We start from the raw sequence: 22,347 nt of genomic DNA on the forward strand, positions 1-22,347 counted from the left end.
CCTCACTCTGATCAGAATGGCTATAATTAACAAGACAGGAAACAATAAATGTTGGAGAGGGTGTGGAGAGAAGGGAACACTTGTTCACTGCTGGTGGCAGTGCAAACTGGTGCAGCCACTATGGAAAGCAGTATGGAGTTTCCTCAGAAAATTAAGGACAGATCTACCATATGATCCAGCTATTCCACTGCTGGGTATTTATCCAAAGAACTTGAAAACACAAAGGCATAAAGATACTTCCACCCCTATGTTCATTGCGGTATTATACATAAAAGCCAAGACATGGAAGCAACCTAGGTGCCCATCAAGGGACGAATGGATAAAGAAGATGTGGTATTTATACACGATGGACTACTACTCAGCCATAAGAAATGACAAAATCTGGCCATTTGTGACAACATGGATGGACCTTGAGGGTATTATGCTGAGTGAAATAACTCAGAGGGAGAAAGTCAAATACTATATGATCTCACTCATAAGCAGAAGATAAAAACGACAAAAAAAAAAAACACATAGCATTGGAGATTGGACTGGTGGTTACCATTGGGGAAGGGGGGAGGGGGGAGGGCAAAAGGGGTGATTAGGCTCACATGTGAGGGGATGCACTATAATTAGTGTTTGGGTGGTGAACATGATGTAATGTACACAGAGTTTGAAATATGATGTACATCCGAAAAAATAAAAATTAAAAAAAAGAAAGAAATTATGTCAGTAAAAGAGACAACATAGATTATGTATCAATTCAGTTCAATTCAAATGACATTTATTGAGCATTGATTAAAAGCTTGAAATTTTACTAGGTGGTAAAAATACAAAAAGAGGGGCCGGCCCTGCGACCGAGTGGTTAAGTTCGCGTGCTCTGCCGCGGCGGCCCAGGGTTCAGATCCTGGGCGTGGACATGGCACCGCTCGTCAGGCTACGTTGAGGCAGCGTCCCATATGCCACAACTAGAAGGACCTGCAACTAAGATATACAACTATGTACCAGGGGGGATTTGAGGAGATAAAGCAGGGAAAAAAAAAAAAGATTGGCCACAGTTGTTAGCTCAGTGCCAATCTTTAAAAAAAAAAAATACAAAAAGAATTAGAGATATGCTCCTGCTTTTAAAGATTCTCAGCTAAAAGGGATAACTAAAATATGTCAAAACCAAAAAAAAAAAAAAAAGAAAGGCTGAAATGTCTACCCTTTGGCTCAAACAACTTGTCATTGTATAAAATTACATAACATTAACCAAACTACCAAAATATAAAAAAAATTGACATCACAAATCTCAACACACAGGCAATCTGGCTAGGGCCTATATACTGTAAGTTCTCTTCTGTTTCTTTTATTTAATGCCATTTTTGAACTTTTAAGACAACTAGAGTAATCTAAGCCTCTATGTAAACAGAATTGGAGCATGACTTAGCATTAAAGTAAATGTGACTGTTTTATCCCTTCACCCTACAGGTGCTAATTCAAACCACTGTATCAACAATAACTCTTACCTAACAATATCTGAAATTAGGTCAAACAGCAAGGAAGAATACCACTTCCAAACCAAATTCTTTTCCATCAAAATGCAAAAGCAATCATAACACAGATTGATGCCAGTATGAAAAAAACCCAAATTAAGAGTAGTGCTTATGTTCTCCCTAAAGTAATATTTTTTAAGGAGTAGTATTATTTATCTGAATTTAAATGTGAAAGTTGAAAATAAACGTGAATAAAAAGTTGACTGCTATATTGAGTTGAAAATTTATTTCCTGAGTAATACACAAATTCTTAGAAGAAAATTAATAACAAGTCATATGCAACATAAGATTCTGTGGCTTTCAAAGTAAACGGAAAGGAGAAATAAAATTCCTCCCCAATTCTCCAAGGGACAAGTGAGCAGAGGTCTTGATTTGGTGGTTAAAGTGCCTCCTCTTTTGATCGCTCCAGGTGAACTAAATTATGAACTCTGCCAGAATTTGCTCTCCTCTTTGTTCTAAACATCCCATAACAAAACAAAAATAACAACGAAAGGCAGAAGTCTCACTTTGATCTTCTACAAGGAGAGAAACATGAACCTTGATTCAAATCTACAGGGTGGAATAAAATCTTACAATAAATCCCTATTAATTATTAGGGTATTATTGGCTTCTTATAATGAACAGAAAAATTAAGAAATTATCTCTAAAATATTTTCACTGAGGAAGACTGTTCATATGCTAACCTCAGAGAGATCATTCTGACTCTAAATTTTCAAAATGGAGCCAATATAATTTGCTTCCAAACAAACCCACCCTAGCTAAGTGTATGAGATTTTGGCACTTAAAGATATGCATGTTTCAGAGTCACAGTACTTTCAGAGATCAAATTATGTTTTTAAGGCTGAAAGATTAGTGAGAAAATAAATCACTTTTGCCAAGTTTCACGGGTACCCCTTCCCTTTCTTCTCTCTCATAGCCATTAACTACTAGTTAGCCAAACCTACTATCTAGGTACTCGTCTTGTGAGATATCTAGAAAAAAAAATAATAAAGATAGGTATCTTTTCTTCGGTCTTCTTCTATCAAGCACACAGAGCTCTCTATGGTGAAACCATCTAAACATTCAGAAGAGATTTTGCTCCCTGTTTGGAATTCTAAGACTAAGCCAACGAGAAAAAAGGCAATGTACAACTTCTTCCTTCCTGTTCAAACACAGTGAACACCTTTGTTTGGAAAGATTTTTCCCACTACCTTCTTTCAAAAATGTGTCAATCAGAGTGGTTTGGGGGAGAGTGGGAAGATACAGCAACCGGGATCATGGTTATTGTACCTCAGGGGAGAAGGTAAGGGGACGAAGATTGAGAAATCGTGCCCCATGAATATTGGTTGTTCTGTCATCTGATACCAGCAGCACAAAGAATTCTAGTAACACCTCCGTCCAGAGGAGGAAAGAATAGAGTCCGAAAGAAATTTGTAAAGAAGACGTATAATTCAACTCAACTAACTTGTTTTTAGCCACGTAGCCTTGAAAAGAACAATTTTACCTCAGAAACTTGGCAAATATAAACTGATTTTTTGATAAGTTTTAACACGTATTCTACTAAATGCGTGAAGAGAGTGAAGGAGAGAAAGGCCAGGTATCTCAAGACAGGGAGGTTGTCAGGTTTCTCTTTTCTGTGTCATTTTTGTTTAGTCGGTCAAATGAAAACTCAAAACCATATAATTAGACGGTTGTTTATACATGATTAAGCATGAGCTCATTGGACTTTACATGCCAAAAAGTCAGAGATGTGGTTAAGGGCAAGAAGGAACTATTAATAAAAGGAAATAAAGCTGTAATACATTTTTCACTTATGAATAAAAATAATTCAAAGGTCTCTAGATGGAAAAAGAGAGAAAAAAATCAACCATGAGTAGGGGCAAGAAACCAGATAATTTTATAAATGGTTAGAATTCATGAGACATAAAACACAAACCACGGGTAAGAAAAAGCTTTTCCTCCTCTATGATTCTAATCCTATTTTTGTTTCTCGTAAACATAACTCACAATGAGAACATAACAAAACTTACCTGTATTATATTTCTTTAGAATTGCTCTGGGAAATATTTAAGCAAGAACATGTTGTTCATTTAAAAGAGTTACTTGTTCTCTTCATAACTGTCTTCACCAGTAATCCTCTCTGGAGAAACTAATAGCTGTCAGCTCCCTTGAAAAAGGCAAGCGTCCTTTCATTTTCCACAAATGCTGAATTTTTCTTCCCAAAATGAAGTGAGCCCATCGAAGGCAAAGTCTAACTGACCATAACCTTCATAAAGGTAAGGCAGACCTTTCCAGATCCCCCAGAGAATCTGTGATCTTAATTTGGGGCTCTGAAAAGTGGTGAAATCAACTGCTCATAGAGATCAAACACCAAGCTATGAATGAGGTCAGTGTGCAAGACTTTCAGATGACAGAGAGAACGAACTGATCCATGATCAGCCTATTACTCCACCTTAGGCAAGGTTTTCAAGTCACTACAACAACCTCTCCCTAATGGGAAAATATACCAGGACAGGTCACCTCTGGAGTACACCCAGGCAAATGCAAAACGAACCCTAGAGGTGGTTCACATGTGTGTGCTATTTTCTACAACCAAACAACTCTGGCTTACCAGTGCTGTGACTAGTACTTTCACACACGACTGCTATGATAGTATATAGAACAGCCCAGAGATGAGAATGACACAATCTAAAAGTAAAAATGAATAAAGCCCATAGGAAACCCAACACACAGTCCTTAAGACTCAATCTAACAATGTTCAAAAAGCTAATAATGCCTAAGAAGCATAAACATTGATTTTTACAGCCTGACTCTGAAAACAATGTCTCCAATTCCCAATCTGTCAGAAGGCCCGTCCATCTCAACCTTCACTTCCCTCTCCTCCCCTTCTCCCCTCCCCTCTCTCTCTCACACATACTCTCTCTCACACACACACACACACACACACACTATGCACTATGAGCATCAGCCAGTTCTTATTTCAGATCTATCTTCAATCCTATACATACCCGGTAATTGGAATTTGAACAGAATATACTTTATTGAGATCTATACAATAAACCAGAAAATACAGCAACTCCTAAAAAGCTCATTTCCAAAAAACTAAGATGATCATAGAGTGCACATCTGAAAAGACATGGATATTTAAGACAAAGCACAATACTCACAACTAATTTAGCAATTTTAACCTACAAAGCTTTATATATTACTGTGAAACAGAATGAAGGAAACCTCACTTAAAATGAAGTCGGGAGGCCAGAGAGGGGAGCCCTTACACATGACTACTCAACCTCAATTACAGACGCCAAACAGGAAGAATCCGTCAATTATTACCCCAGCAGGAGGAAGGAAGATTTCCTCCTTGCCCAGCAACTCAGCCAATGAGAAACCATCACCACCCTGAATTCTCACTTTCCACCAATGAATTTTTGTTCAAAACAACCCTTCCTCAGTTCCTCCTTTTTCTCTATAAGGTAACATTCCTCTCCTTTGTTTGCCGGACTTGCTTCTTGCTTTTGCTATAGCCTGCTTGTTCCCAATTACAATTCCTCTGCTATTCCTGAATAAACATTTTCCTGGTGAAATAACCATTTTGTTTAAGTCAACATTATCTATGTGTCTTGCATGAAATACATACTTTGTTCTAAAGATACTTTTTAATGATTGATGTAATTTGGTCAAATAAAGTGTTTTGTTTTTTCTTTTTGAGGAAGATCAGCCCTGAGCTAACATCTGCTGCCAATCCTCCTCTTTTTGGTGAGGAAGACTGGCCCTGAGCTAACATCCGTGCCCATCTTCCTCTCCTTTATACGTGGGACGCCTACCACAGCATGGCTTGCCAAGCAGTGCCATGTCTGCACCCGGGATCCGAACTGGCAAACCCCGGGTCGCCGAAGCAGAACGTGCACACTTAACCGCTGCACCACCGGCCGGCCCCCAAATAAAATTCTTAACATATTCATTTAGTGTTAAAAGCCACACAAAAACTGAGGAAAAAGTACACTTTCACAAAACAAACTCTTTATGAGCCAGAAATTCCTTTTTTTCCTTTAGTGTTGAAGGAAGGGGGAAAATCTTGCTAAAGTAATAAATGTTGATTATTTGAAACAGTTTACTATCTACTATAGTTCCAGATAAGAAATGTGATAATTTATTCTTAAACAATGTGTGGCATGTAACTCAAAAGCACTTTTCATCAATAATTAATATTAATAATTAACAAGTATAAACAACAAAAATACCTTTTGGAAATGTTTCAACCCAGTCCTTTCCTCATTCCACAGCCTGCCTATGCCCCGCTTTCCCCTCTATGTGGGGTTAATAACTAAACTTCCCTCATCTCTGACATGCAACACTACCCAGCAGCAATCTTCCCAAGAATGCGCTCACAAATGCACAAGACTGAACAGAATAAAAGTCTTATCAAAGTCTCCTGAATCTGGCAAATGGATTTCTAAATTAGCAGCTGCAGTTACAATCCACTCAATGGTGAATTAGGATTTTCTCCAGTAAGAACAGAATCCTGAAGAAAGTTCAACTCCAACACCTATTCTCGAACCTACAGATGGAATGTCTTAGGTCTTTAATTCAGGGATTAGCCTAGTAATAAAAATTAAACAGTCCTCTTGATTAACACAGTGGAAGGGGAGGATAATGCAAAAACTACTCATTTAAAAGAGGCCAGAACCAAGGTACTAGGATTTTATTTGGCACTCATTCTGAAGAGTATTCAGTTTCACTTTTTAAAACTACATTGCTATTCTTTCTCCATTTTGATTGTCTGTGGAATAGTGTCTCCAGAGTCAAACACATTAGCTCTTACACCAAATCAAAGGCCTCTCACCATCTGCCTCTTCCTTTTCTAGCCACCTTGCCCTAGCATCTGACATTTAAAATTTTAAGTCCACTGAAATTCATCTTTTGACCATTCATTCTTTCACCAAATTGAACATTATGCAGCTAATATCCTAAATTCCTAAAGTTCTACATCATGCTATATTTTAAATTCTTACAGCAAATACAAATTCTATAATCCTTAATTCCCTCCTCCATATACCTCCATTCCATACATTACCATTATTCTTCCTGAAAAGTGATCAGAATCACCAGCAAAAGCAGCTCAAGCATAAGTTACTCATGTTCACAGGCTGTTTGGTCACTGACATTTAAGGGTTAGAAGTAAGAAGCCCTCCCACTGGGGAGCTTCCATAGGCACTGTCTGTGTAAACGTTCGGGGATAAAGGTGTTTACATCCTTTTCTTAGCTGGGGGCCTCAGCCAGCTGTGCAGAGCATTTTGCATACATTTCCAGGGCTACCTGCTCTTTGGTTTCATAAAGTACACGCAGCAGGAACATTCAGGGACTGCTAAGACATTCAGCAAAGGCTGGTGTGCAGAGAGGAAAGCATCTGACAAATGCAGCCTAAGAAACAATGTCTCCCTTCAAGTGGAACTGCCGGTGAAGTCAGCCAGTCCTGGCCGGTGCGAACAATACTGGGCAGGTCATTAACTTGCCTGGTTCAGACGGCGATGAGCTCACCCACCTTTCTGGAAGCGCTATTTTAGCTGCTGAGTTTATACAAATAAAACCCATAATTTTCTAATGGCTAAACTAGGAATGTGTTCGAAAATAGCTAACTCTGAGAACGCTGCAGAAGCAACACAGGGAACTCAGGAAGGTGCGCCTGCAGTCTGTTGTTCAAGTCTGCACTCATCTTTATAATCGCTACATATGTATTACCTTGAAAATAAGCAACCACATAAGCAAACCAGGACTTTTTTTTAAGTTACATAGTTACTGCCGCATTGTGTTTTCTCCCTCTCGTTTTTTCTTTTTCATAGCAAAGAATAAGTTAGTCAGTAGTTAACCACACAAAAGAGTTAACATTTAACTTGAACACTGGGAATGCTTTAGCTCTCAATCCTTCCCCCTTCTTCCTTATTATAGTGAAAACAGATTCAGGAAAACTCTTAGTAATTTTCGCTGATCCTAGATGAGATCTGGCTACATCGGCTTCCCTGCTGCACTCAGAGAAGGTCCCAATTCCTTCATACACACTCCACTCCAGGCAGCACCAAACCCCTGACCACCACTTCTCACACTCCAACAACCCTCCACTCCATCGCCAAAGATCAGCTCAAATGCCACCCCCTCCTTGAAACAAACCTTCCAGATTCCTGCCTCCTATCCCAATTTTATGGTGCTCTATCCACCGCCTAAATTCCCAGGTAATGTTATTTTTGCCTCTTTTGTGCTACTGATCACTTCTACCTTGTGTATTAGCCGTACCAATAGCTTACCTTTCCCCTTAATGTGCTGTTCCACAAGGATAGGGAATGTACTTATCTGTCTTCACTCCCCACCCCTCACCCCCAGAGTACCAGTCCTGCAAAGGCAGACACACACTAAATGTCTACGGACAGATAATAGCCACACCACACCAGTAGCATATTTTAGTACAGGGTCTCTTTCCACAAGTAGGTGGGAGGAGGGCTAAAAGGAGAACAATATTTTATTATTTAAAACAGAGAGATTGTTAGGACGCCCAGAATAGGGCTGGAAGCAGGGCTGACTCTTTTCTATTGCGCCAGCCATTCCTAACCTGTTCTCCTGTGTCACTCCTCAACAGGCGGCCTCTACACCTTACTGCACACACAGTTCTTCCCTATTGATGCAGCCCTCTCCAAACTGCTTGACTTGTCACCTGTTCTGTGATGCCCTCCATGGAAACAGGAGTATAACAAACCTCTCTCTCCTTTCTCTCTTCTTCGCTATTCATAAGTACCACAAAGGAGATGTAGCAGTTACCTAGCTATCGACATGGTGATCATATTTCCTCATCAAGAACTTACTACTATTAATAATAATAAAAATCTATACATTAAAAATAAAATGAGAGCTAACATTAATGGAAGGCTTATTTGGTACCAAGGGAGGATGCCTGGCTCTATACCTGGATTAACCCATTCGGCTCACACAACAATCCTGATTATTACCATCCCATTTCACAGAAGAGGCAACCTGAGGTTCAGAAAATGGAGGGACTTGATAAAAGTGAGGATTCAAACCCAGACAGTCCCACACCAAAAACACACACTGACATCTACGAACTCATACATCCTTAACCAGCATTCTCCACAAGTCTGGACAAATACTACTAAAGGAGAGGAGTACAACAATTGGAAACTGATTCTCCTCCTAAAGCTGGAACAGACACTCACCCATGGCCTCCAACATCTTGTTTTCCATATATAAGTAAGAGTCAGGAATGATACCTTAATTTGTTCTGTGTAGGGGCCATAAATGGTGTCATGCACGCAAGTATAAGTAGATAACACTATTCTAATCTTTCCAGTAGTGGTTAAATGTCTATTATATTATCTCGCTCACTTTCAGGAATTTTTGGTATATAACACGAACTTCGTTTGTTCATTCACTCATTCAGTGGTTAAACTGCATGATAAGAGCAGGTAAAACGGAGAACAAGAGAATGACAACACAAAATGATGTCTGATAAAATAAGGTAAGATCAAAAAGCTGTCAGGACACTGAAGAAGAGGTGATGATGATGATGATGATGGTGATATTTAGGAATGTGATATGAAAATACTCAACTGCATAAATCTTACCATAGAAGGCATTTACTAATTTCCTATTCATTCAACAAACAGTCTCGAGTGTGCACAACTCATCAGAATATATATTAGAGACGTGAGAACATGATGTGCGCACATGAGCACAAAGACAGTTACACAATGTGTCAGGTCCAACAAGAAGTAAATATGAGGTACCTTAAAGGGACAACCTCCCAAGCAGGCCCAACATTTTGTAGGGCCCCTTTCTATTAGAAATCAACCTACCTTAAAGACAATACAAATAAAGCCTTAAAGGTGGTCTTGTCTAAAATTCTGCCTCAGTAACCCAAGTAACCCAAGATTTCATCTTTCAAAACCGCACTGACCTAAAAGCAGAGTATAACCAGCCAACAACTGTCCCCAGGCATGTGGCTGCTGTCTGCTTTCACTGTGCAATAAAATATTAACATAGGAGGAGAGAGATGTGGATGTATGGGTGGGCAGGGTCAGTGGTATGGAGACAGAGGGGTCTATGCCAAAGCCAAGTCACAAGCCAGGAGGCCAAGTTTGCTCGGAGCTATGCAGCTGCTGAACTTGAGCAAGTCACTTAGATTAAACCTCCCTGTCAAGCCCAGCTTGGTGAGATCACATAAAGAACTATCTATAGCCTGTCCTGGCACAAACCAGATGCTCAATAAATGTTAATTCTCCTTCCTACCTGCAGATCACATCTGAAAAGCTATCATCACTCATAATCTAAAAGACTACCTTTAAACCAGAATAGATGACGAAATCATTTCGAGGGTTTCACTCATGAGAAAAAGATGTATCTCTGCTCCCACTGTGCTTTGAACTCACAGATTTATATGCCAAGAAGGACTAATAGAAATCATGTTTCCAACCTCCTTATTTTACAGACGATAAAACTCAAGTCCAGAAAGGTAAAGTGACTTTCCCCAGGTCATACAGTTAATGGCACAGTCAGGACAAAAATCCAAGTAATCAGGTGCCCACTTTCTACTGTATTCTGCTACTTTCATTGGACTGTCAGTTATAAATGATGCTTAATGGTGCAAATACCTGTGAGGTAGTTAAAAATGTCTTTTGCCTTCAAAATAGAATAAAAATGGCAGATGGCAGACTCCTCCTACACAATGAGCATTGAGTTTGGGACAGGAGTGTTCATGAAGAGATGAAGAGCTGGAAGAGAAAAGGGGTAAGCACAGAGGAGAATGAAGGGAATCAAAGATGAAAAGAGACACAGAGACTCCCCACTTCACAAATGTGCCTAAAGATCAATTCCATTTCAGTTCACAAATTGAATCTGAAAACTCTCCCAGACAGATTTCTCTCCCCCTTTTGTCTACAAACCCAGAGGATACAAGAGCCATCACTCTCCCAGATCAGACAAAATGCAAATACAGGAGAAAAGAGAAATGAGATTATTTACCTCCAACGGTTTAAAAAAGAGGTGAAGTTTGAGTTTGCTCAAATCTCCTTAAACCTTAGGTTTTAGAAGAACCACTGCTGAACCACAGGTTTAGTGGATCCAGCGCCTGCTTATTTATCTGCCAAATGTAAATTTGCCATGGAACCAATGTTCAGGCTGCTCAGGGACAGCAAGCACCTCATTAAGGAAAGGAAAAAAATCTAATTTAAGCATATCAAACTTGACAGCATAATTTTTTAAAAGATTCCCATCTCAAAGAAAGTTTATAAGCAATGAGTGAGGCTATAAGGCAATTATTTCCTGGCATAATAATAATTGCAGAACAATTGTCCAATTAGCAGTTATGAACTGAGGGAATTTCTTTGCATTGTGGCCTTACTCTCTTTGTCTTTGTTCTGAAGAAACATTCTGCCTTCAGGAGTACAAAATAACCAAAGGGCTCTTCATTATGTCAAAGAGTTTGGATGGAGTCCCCATGGCACAGGGACCTTGCCTGGTAATGAAGCATAAGGATCATCTGTTCCTATTTAAACCTGCTCATACCCTCCACAGCAGGGGAGAACCCTGACTGAAGGCCCCAAGGAGAGGAGAACCTTTGGAAGGTGACAGAATCAGGGTCATTTTGGGTTAAGACCCTCAGTCCTCCTTGGGCCAAACTCTTACCTAGAGGCCTCTCAAAAAAAAAAACAACTAGAAACATAAAAACATTATATAAAATTCTATTCAGTAAGTATTTATGAGCTTTCCAGTTAATGCAGGTCTTATACACTTGGAAACCAGAACTTCAAACCCTTCCAGCCCCATATCTCACCTGGTCAACCAACAAGTAACACAATTTTCTTTCCACTGCCCTTCAAACCTCTAGTAGTTGCTTTCAGCAGCTGGTAAAAATTCTGCTTCCTCCAACACCTTTCAACCATAAAAGGTGTGTGAGCCTCAAGAAGGCAGAATACAGCTCAACCAAAGGAAGAACTTTCTAGCAAGCAGAAGTGACTGGGAACACTTGGTAAGGCAGAGTTCTTGTCCCTGAAAGAATATAAGGAAGGGTTGCCAGGATATTGCAGAGAATGTGGGGGGTGGAGATTGGAAGAGAACATTTCTACGGTCTCCCAACTCTTTATAACACCCCAAAAGGCTTAAAACACAGTGGCAAGTTTTACATTTTTATGTAAATTATGAGAATTTTCAATGCCCTTATCTAAAGGCTATTTGTGTGTGTGTGTGTGCTTCCAGGCTCCTACACTAACTATGTGACCTGAAGCAGGTAAATTAATTTCTTAAGGCCTCAGATTTATCATCATTTAGGGATTAAGTAATCTCTCAAGTCTCTTCTAGCTCAAACATTTTCTGAATAAACATCAAGTTTACTCTCTTTCCTTTTTACCAAATTAAATTTCAAGAATTCTATCTACCTATAAAATTTTTCAAAAGACTCTGCCAAAAATCACTATACATGAAAAGAAAATCCAACAAAGTGACAAGACACAATATAAATGGCAAAAGCAATAGGTTTCCTATATACTGTCAATTATGAGTTTCAAAATATAATGAAATTTTTTTTAAAAATTAAAAATACCTAGGAATAGTATGTAATATGAATAAAACTACAATTTTTTTTCTGAAGACATGAGTAAATACATACTATATACATGCTCCTAGATGAGAAAACTAAATATAGTAAGGATGTTGATTCTTCCAAAGTCTTTCATAGGCTTAATGCAGAGTTTCTCAGGCTCTGCATCACTGGCATTTTGTGTCAAACAAGTCTTTGCCTTTTTGGTTTGTTGTTGTTTTTTTCTATTGGGGGGGGGGAGTGCCCTGTGCACTGTAGGATGTTGACCAGCATCTCTAGACTCTACCCACTAGATGCCAGTTGCACTCCCACAAGTTGTGAAAACCAAAACTAAGTTCTGTCCAGATGTTGCCAACTACCCCCAAGGACCATCACGCAGGTGGAGAACCAGTGGTCTACTGCAAAGCCCTAATAGGCTCTTCCTATTCACTACTTTGACAATGGATTCTAAAGTACATCTGGAAAAATAAACTATACTAACAGTCAAAAAGACTTAAGAAGAAAATAATTATAGAGCTACGGAAGTAAAAAATGTGGAACATACAAGGAAGACTAGTTAAACTGAACAAAAAGAACAGATGCAAAAGGTCTTGACCTCAGATATATAATAACAACTAGTGTACAATGGCATTACAAACGAGTAGGGGAAAGGAGATTGTTCAATAAGTGGTAGTGGGGCAAATGTTTATTGTTTGGGGAAAAAGATCAAAGCTAAATCATTATCCACATTATATGTACTGATTATCTATTGCTACATAACAAACTATGCCAAAATTTAGGGTCCCTAAAACAGTAATTTATTATTATCTCCTGTGGTTCTGGGAGTTGACTGAGCTCAGCAGGGAGCTTCTCACTTGGGGCTTCTCGTGCACTGTAGTCAGATGTCAGCTAGAGCTGAAGTCATCTGAAGGGTGAAGTGGATGGACATCTAAGGTGGCTCACTCACATGCTGACTGTCAATGGGAGCACCGACACATGACCTGTGCAGATGGCTGGGGCTTCTCACAGTGTGAAGGCTGACTTCTAAGAGGCAGAAAGAAGCAGCTTTCAGGCTAGTTAATGACATGCCTACAACAGGCACAGCATCACTTCTGCTATATATTATTGGCCAAAGCAATCTTGGGCTCACCCAAATTCAAGGGGATAGTGAAATGGACTCTACCTCTTGACAAGGGAGTCACACCACAGAAGAGCACATGGAATGAGAGAGATGGTTTCAGTCATCACTGGAAAATACAATCAGCCATAATATACATAAAATAAATTCCAGGGAAACTAAATAATAAAAATAAAAAATAAAACAACTAAAAGAAAATATATTCAAGGTTTTCTTTCATTTTGGAATGCAGAAGGCAAAGATAAACAGACATAACTGCAAAAACATTTTAGCTCAAAAAGTACCATAAACAAAATGAAAAAGCAAACAAAAGACTAGCAAAATACTAGCATCCTACATAAATGCTTAATATATAAAGAGGTCTTACAAATCAATAATAAAGACAAACATTCCTATGGAGGAAAAAAGGCAAAGGACATAAACAGTTCACAAAAGAAGACTCCAATGGACAAGCCATAAAATAGACACACTCAGTGTCCTGCTACCAGAGAGTACAAAATGTGGCATAGCAACTTGGTAATGCAGTCAAGGGTATTTAAAATGTTCATTTAACCTAATAATCTAGCATCATTTTTTAAGATGTTTGCAGTAATATAATTTAATATAAAAGAAGCAAACTTGATTAAATAAATATAATACACTTCCCACACACATAAAAAAATCTCTGTACATGTACTTAAAAATCATATTTTCAAAGAGGACTGAAATACATGAGGCAAGTTCATCACATAATGTGAAAAAAGAGAACACAACACTTTATTTACACTATTATCCATCACAAGATAGTCACACATGTTTATTTCCTAGAATGTTAACAATGGATATCTCTGTGTCTGGGGATTACTGGTAGGTGATTTTATTTTATTCTTTATTTTTTTCAGTATTTAAACAATTTTCTACAGTAAGTATGCATTGTTTTTATACTCAGAAAAAATATGTTATTTAAAAAAAAAAATACTAGTACTGATGGGCGAAAAACTGAAAAGGTCACGTTACTAAGTAACTGCCGAAAGATTAAAAAGTCAGTTTAAAAGCAGGAGAATAAGCATGATTGTGCAGCCAGTGACATCAGGGGCGATTACACCTGGAACCACTGACCCATTACGCGGCCTATTTGGTCTGCAACCCAAGCTCATGACTCAGCCGTGGCGCAGATTCTCATGTTCAGTGTGACTGCTTTATAAACTTTTCTTTTTCCCTTTTCAATATTTAGCCCATTTGTTTTCTTTGCTGGGCTCAAAATGTTTCTGTTTCTGTCTTTAGAGGCCTTTCAAACAGTGGCGGTGGAATATTTAGGAAAAATTTGTACTCACACATGGGAAGACATTGGCTTCTGCTATCCTTTAACCAAAAGCCCTCCTGAATTTCAGAGGGTCCCGTCAGGTACAGCCTCTACTGCTCCTTTAAACGGAGGAACAAGGATACTAACTCCCCAGTCTCCTAGTTCTCAAACAGGAGCATGCATCAGAATCCCCTGAAGGGCCTGTAAAAACACAAAATGCTGGGCCCCACCCCAGAATTTCTGGCTCAGTAGGTCTTGGGTGGGGCCTGAGAATCTGAATTTCTAACAAGTTTCCAGGTGATGCTGATGCTCCTGGTCGAGGGATTCCCACTTTGAGAGCCACTGCTCTAGATCATATGAACAACCAAGTATCTTTCCTCTATGGGCTACAGCTATTCATTTATCCCTACTATTCACATTAAGAAATCTTATCTGGTATTCGTTAACATAATCCATAACCCAAATAAATCCTCATTCCAGTTTCAGATGGAGTAATCCAGTCAAAGAAATAAACTCCAGCAATGTATGTAAAGATCACCTTTTCTACCATCTCTCTGCCATCCCCCTTAATTGACAACTCTCATACCTTTAGCAGCCCCAAGCCTTCCTTCACTCTTCCACTCTCCCACATAACAAATAAACCCTCTCCAATGTTCCCAGAAATAAGGTTCTTCCCTGTCTTCTCCCTTCTTCCACTATTCTCTTCCAACACAGATTCCTCTATTCCCATTCCTCTGTTTGTCTTCCCTTACTATTTAGCTTATTAAAACCCAAGAACAGATAGAGTGGAGTGGCAGTACTCTGGGGAAACATGAGATTTCTTTCTTTTCAGACAACACTACATTTTTCTTAATAGGCAAGAAGAAACAGAAGCACTTAATCACACAAGCATTAATCATTTTTGTCCCTGTTACACATCCATCCATCTATCCCTCTATCCATTCAATACACATTTACCAGGTATCTACTCTATCACAGGCCCTGTGTTCGGTATTAGAGAACTTGGAGCAAAGGTGGGCTCATCTGAGAGAGTATGGGGCAGAAGGATGCTTCATGGACAAATAGAGTAGTTTGCCTGAATGATGTGAATTCAGACCTGAATTTTATGTCCCTTAAAACCCACTGGCAGACATCTGAAATACCTTCTTCAGAGCTTCATTCCTTTGATTTCATGCCATTAAAATGTACATGTCCTTGTTAAGGGTAGCCCTCTAAGTTGTCAAGGGTCACTTACACCTAAGTGTAAATAAGTCTCAAGCCCTTATCTATGAGGAGTGCCCTGGATGTCTTGGAGAAAGAACAGAAATGCTTTATAAGGAAGAAAAGGGTATAGGATGGGAGTCTTGAGGGTACGTGAGACAAACTACATCCTTCCCTGGTTGTGACTTCCCTGAAGGGTGTCCCTGAAATGCCCTTCCCCACTCTCCCCTGAATATGGTACCACAATGGTTCTCAAAATATGATGCCTGGACCAGCAGCATCAGCACCACCTGGGAACTTGTTAGAAATGCAAATTCTCAGACCTCACCCCAGATGTACTGAAACAGACATTTTAGGGGTGGGGCTCACCCACTGGAATTTTCACAGGTCCTTTGGGGAATTCTGATGGACACTCAAGTTTGAGAAGCACTGCTCTAATGTCTTATCACACTGCCTGCCTCTCTACCATTAGTATGTACTATTATTATGAGTCTAATGATTTGTCAGATTCCTTTATTAGTAAAAGAATATAGTTTTCAGAAAGGTGCAAGAGGAAATTATAAGCTACTCATTGAGAGCTAAGCTCTGTGATAATGGGGCAGAGAGTAAGTGCCTGTGGCTGAGTAGGGAGCCATTGGCTAAAAAGGAAGATGGTCATTGATAAAGGTCTATGTTAACAGCTCTGTTAAGGTAAGTCCTCTGCCTCTCAAATTGGTGCAATTTGTAGTGACCACCAAAGCAGGAGTGGTTTTGCTTCTCTTTGCAATTCTCAGAGCTCTCAATAGGGCATATCTTAACACGCAGTTGGAAAAGGTCCGCCCTGTTGCACAATGAACTGTTCATCTCATGTTATTTAGCACCCTTGGTCTCTCTTTGGAGGGGAAAGGAAGGGAGGAAAATGTATAGTTTTAGAACCAGGGAATGATTTATCATTCAATGAAACAGCACAGATAGAGGCTTAAATCAAGTGTGTGGAAATAATATGTTGTTATTACTAGTCTTAACTCTGCTAAATTATAACCTATAAACCCTGAAACGCTTGACTTTAAATATCCCATCCACGTTTGCAGGAAATCTAAATGGTTATTTCCTCCTTTATTGCATGCATTACAGGAGGATTTACTGTTGCTTCCACAAAGCATATATGAGGAGCATGTTATCCAGGATGTCAGTGTAACCAGGCACGATTGATAAGCACACAGCCCACATCACATATGTATTCTGGGAGCCTTTACGTGCAGTTAATTAGTTTAGCTATTGCTTTCATGGTTCATTTAGAAGCTTCATGCTTCATTAAATATCAATAAATTTTATCCTCAAAAAACCTTTTCAGTAAAAATACGATTGTCTCTTCAAGTGATAATCTTATTAATGGATGTATATATTCCAAGCATGTCTATCAGGACTGACAAAACTCCGAATTGCCATGGTTGCAGTACCCTGAAGTAAAATGCAAATTATATTCTATAGTTTAAAACACATGCCTCATCCACACATATTTTCTTACAGTAGGGAAAAAAATCTTTTTTAACTTTCCAAAAACGATGCGTCTTTTAAGCTTCTATTTTTATTTTGTCAAGAATGCCTACTTATGTTTCATAAGCTCCTTTTATCCATTACATCAATTTCAAGTTCTCTTTATTGGAAAGACAAGCTTTTAGCAACTTTTCATAGTGTGAAAGAGAAGTTTTCAGGAAACATGTTCTTCACTGCTCTGATACATGTGTCCAAAGAGGGCAAGGGTCACAATTACTGGGCTTATCCCATCCAATATTATAGTCATTTCTATCAGAGAGTGATCTGGGCTGTTCACTGAATGCCAGGAGCTGGGGGTCGACTGGGGAGGGTAAGTATGAGGAAGGAAGAGCTTCATCTACCTAAGCAGAAATAGGGCCTTCTGATACATTCTATCTTGCCTTCCAGGTGCAGCTCACGTATTCTCTGTGGAGACATCCCCAGCCTGCTCAGACGGGGAAGTTGTCACTCTTTTCCTCATTTTCCTTATAGCACTTTGTTAACGCTTCCATTATAAAATGTAATATAATGAATTATTGTGTTATCCATTCATTCATTCATCCATTCATTTGACAAAAATGTATTTCTAAGGATACAATGTAAACAAGACAAGATCCACTTTTTCATAAAGTGTGCATCCTAGTGGTCAGGAGATGCACAATAAAACAAAATAAATGAATAAGATAATTTCAAACAAGGATAAGTGTCGTGAAAGAAAGAAAACAGGGAGATGGGATTGAGACTATGAGAGGGAGGGGGTTACTTTGGACTGAGTGACAGGAAGGCCTGTGAAAGAGAGAGCTCATAAACTGGGATGCAAACGGTAAGAAGAAACAAGCCATGCAACAACACAGTGCAACATCCCAGGCAGAGGAGGCTACAAGTACAAAGACCTGAAAGCTGATCCAGCTTAGCATGTTGGAGGAAGGAAAAGAAAACCAGGCTGGCTGGAATGTACTCAGCAAAGGGGAGCATGGTACCAGATAAATTTGGAGATAACTTGCCAATCTTTTGGCTTTAGACTATGAGCTCCTAGAAAACATACCCTGTGTGTTACTTGAGTTTGAATCTCTAGTCCTTAGTCTCATATCTGACACATGGCCTACAAATGTGTGCTGAATAAATGAACCAAATGAGCCATTTCCCAAGGTCACATATGAAACATTGGGGATTTTTTTCTATCACTTTGTACAATCTGCCTCCTCTCAGCCACTCTTTCAATATGGACGATCATGTTCTATCCTTTCTGTGCAAAGATAGCATACCATGGACTCTTAATGCTGGAGACGGAAGAACTGCAGAAGCTTTATTTTTTCCTGAGGAAGAGTCACCCTGAGCTAACATCTGTTGCCAATCCGCGCCCCCTCCCTACCTTTTTTTTCTCTTGAGGAAGACTAGCCCTGAGCTAACATCTGTGCCAATCTTTCTCTATTTTGTATGTGGATCACTGCCATAACATGGCTGACAAGTGGTGTAGGTCAGAGCCTGGGATCCAAACCCACAAACCTGGGCTGCCAAAGCAGAATGGACCAAACTTAACCACTACACCATGGGGCTGGCCCCAAGAAGGTTCTTTTAGTTATTTTTCCATCAGAGATCATGAATTTGTACTTGAAGATCCATATGGTTTTACTGATGGCTCTTGTGACCAAGAGCGAAATACATTCAGGAGGGGAGAACCAGGAGTTCAAAGGGCAACCCGACAGGGTTTTAAAAAGTAGCTCAGAAGAGCTCAGAGCCATGTCCTGGGATTTATTTATTTATGTAGTACTTGAATTCACCCAAAAACGGGACAACCAAGCATGAACATTAATATTAATGTCATCACTGTCATCATCATCATCATCATCATCATCTCTTTGAACACAAAATAATATAAATGAACTTTCCCAGCGAACTTTATTATCATGATAGATGAGGAGAAAGAGGAAAAAGAGACAGCCTACTAGAAATACTTTCATTTCCACGCTACAAAACATTTTCAGTCCTTCCAAAATTGGTTTATTTTGTCTCCTCTGTTTCTTCCTCGTAACAGGCATGGTAGACGGGAGACAATTTTTGAATAATGGATGAATGGATGCCTGGTTTCATTTCTTCACAATAACCCCCGGTGGTGATAAGGAATTGACCATGTTGGCACTGACAGGCTTCGAGACCACCACAAATCCAGAAAGCCAACTGTGGCCACATTGGATACGTGTAAGAAATGCAGACTCACTGGGTTTATGAACACCAGTAAAAATTCCAAGAGGGCCTGATGCCAGGAAAATGCCTTATTCTGTCAGAAAGTACATCTCCCACACAGCAGCAGGTCTGGCATAGCTTGAGCCACATGTTAAAAACAAAGCAAAGTGACATGTGATATGGGCCTCACTGCCTGATGACAGAATTCACGAGCTGTCTTCACTCTGAGCTTTTCTGGAACAAACTGAGTGCACATAGCCCAAGCCTGTTTGATGGTTTTGTCTTATTATCATGTTCTTTTCTGCAAAGTCTTTGCCTTTTAGGTAACTAAGATTTTTCTTATTACAATTTCAAGATTTATTCCCAAATGACAAATAATAATCTAATTCTAAGGAACTCTGTACTTTTCAATCTATTCTATAGCCAAGTTAGTGTTTCAGATATATTAAACCTGTTTCAACCCCTGGAAGCATGTAGGTGACTTCAAAATACATTCAGGGGTCGGCCCGGTGGCATAGTGGTTAAGACCACATGCTCCACTTCCGTGGCCCAGGGTTCGCGGGTTCGGATCCCGGGCACGGACCTACACGCAGCTCATCAAGTCATACTGTGGCAGCATCCCACATGCAAAATAGAGGAAGACTGGCATGAATGTTAGCTCAGGGACAATCTTCCTCAAGCAAAAAGAGGCAGAGTGGCAACAGATGTGAGCTCAGGGCCAACCTTCCTCATCAAAAAAACCCCACAAAATTCAAATCAACTGGTAAACCATGTAGTGGCACCTCTCTTACTATTCATTGTGTAGACAATACTTTAGTATCTCCGCTGGTAAACATCATAGTCTACAGTACATTGGTTTTATGAAAGTCAATTTTTAGCAATGTTGGCCTACTAAAAATCCCGTTTTTGTCAAGTTTTTTGTTTTGTCATTTCCATACCTGTTCTGACCTTGGATCATAAGAATAAGAAGAGCTTTCAGTTACACCGGGCAGAGGAGCCACGATGGCAATAAATGGCTTCCAAAACACCCCTTTGGGGATGCATTGTATTTTCTTTTCCCCCTTAGTCAGTGTCTATTTGTCTCTCTCCCTCTCGTCCAGCCCTGATTATTATGGTTTAGAAACAGCCTATCTTATTTGTTGTGTTAGTGTCCTAAGGCTGCCACAACAGAAGGACCACAAACTGGGTGGCTTTAAACAACAGAAACTTATTCTCTCACATTTCTGGAGGCTAGAAGTCCTGAATCAAGGTGTTGGCAGAGCCATGCTCTCTCGGAAAGCTCTAGGGGAGGATTTTTCCTTGCCTTTTTTTTAGCTTCTGGTGGTTGCCAGCAATCCTTGGCATTCTTTGGCTTATAAACACATCACTCCAATCTCTGCCCCTGTCATCACATGGTATTCTCTCTGTGTGTCTTCTGTGTTCACATGCATTCTCATCTCTGCATCCATGTCCAAATTTCCCCCTTTTTATAAGGAAACCAGTTATTGGATTAGGTCCTGCCCTAATCCAGTATGACATCATCTTTTAACATGATTACATCTACAAAACCCTATTTACAAATAAGGTCACATTCTGAGATTTCAGGTGGACATGAATTTTGGGGGGACACTATTCAACCTAGTATGGTTGCTAAGCCAGCATCTTTTCAATTACCACTTTTTCCAAGGGGTCTGAAGAACATCGCCAACTGAAGAACATCTGTAGCCAAAATAATTGCCCACAGAAGAACAGTAAAAGGAAGGTGACATAATTCAATGAAGAAGTCTAACAGGAAAATTGCCACAGTTTGGTAGTTTCAGGACTGAATTATTCTCACCTGTGAGGTCAATTACCAACAGACTATCATGCAAAAACACCTACCCAGCCACTTCTGCAGGAAAATGTCCCTTTTGACTGAACCAATCTCTTCTTTGTACTCAGCTCCCTAAGTGAGACATCTCTACCCAGCTCTCATACCATCCACATGAAGACAGACAGGAAAAGTACCAACAATGGTTGGGCATCATGTTAGGCACTCTATACACATAATATCATCACCTCCATCAGAGAAGGGAAGAAACTAAAGCTCACAGAGATACAGCAATCAGCCCCAAGTCAAACAGGAGAGTTAGGGTCTGAACACAGATCTGCCAGAGTCCAAAGCTGATGCATCATTTTTAATGTTTGAACATACATACACACACACAGATTTCAAAAATGACCATTTCATTTACCCTGTATCTGAAACACTTCCTCTTCTCAATCCACAAAATATTAGAACTGGAAGACACCTCAGATATCATCTAATACAATAATTTCATTTTATAGATGAACACATTGAAGAACAGAAATGATAATTGAATGACTTGTTCAAGATCACAGGAATAACTAGTCACAAAACTGGGAATAGAGCCTCAGACTCTCAGGCTTATAGTCCAGGCTGGCAATATCTAGCCTCTCTAGTAGCACGTAGTCGTCTCTGTAGTAAGACCACATTTCACAAACAGGTCATCGTGGTGGTTTGGAGTATGGAGATTGAAATTAGATTGCATAGATTCAAATCTTGGCTTGTCATTTACATATGTGGGCCAGCCACTTAATATTCTAGCTTCAGTAGTCTGAACTACAAAATGGAGGTGATAAAGACATGCGTCACATAGTTATCTAGTATTTAATAGGATTGTTGAGAGGATTAAATGTGCTCAGAATAGTACCTAGTGCACAGTAAATGCTTAGTATATGTTAGTTGTTGATAGCGGTTTTGTGGTTTTATTAGTAAATTATAATTTTAATAATAATCATCATCATCCAATAAAAAGCTACAAATGAGTGACTTCAGTGTTTTTCATCACCATATGTTTCTAGCAGCCACACTGGTCGCAAGTCCTCATTGAAGAAGACAGTGATACAGTGATTTCCTGGTCCTTCATAATAATTAACTTCAATCTTATTTCATAATCTACTTTATGCCGGTCCAATT

General features: G+C 39.5%; 1 protein-coding gene across 4 annotated transcripts in view; it reads right to left on the minus strand.

Moving 5' to 3' along the window:
• Window positions 1-22,347, minus strand: part of GLIS3 (GLIS family zinc finger 3) — a 444,743-nt gene that overhangs the window by 311,195 nt on the left and 111,201 nt on the right. Inside the window, exon 1 of one of the 4 annotated variants that reach the window (XM_070495571.1) lies at window positions 6,568-6,692. The exons of 2 other annotated variants lie outside the window; for them this stretch is intronic. The gene's annotated coding sequence lies outside the window, so the exon portion shown is untranslated. Of the gene's footprint in view, window positions 1-3,523; window positions 3,801-6,567; window positions 6,693-22,347 lie in introns of those variants that run through there. One more of the 4 variants, XM_070495570.1, reaches the window with a different exon arrangement.

Source organism: Equus asinus, chromosome 23 (assembly GCF_041296235.1).
Source record: "Equus asinus isolate D_3611 breed Donkey chromosome 23, EquAss-T2T_v2, whole genome shotgun sequence".
NCBI lineage: Eukaryota > Metazoa > Chordata > Mammalia > Perissodactyla > Equidae > Equus > Equus asinus.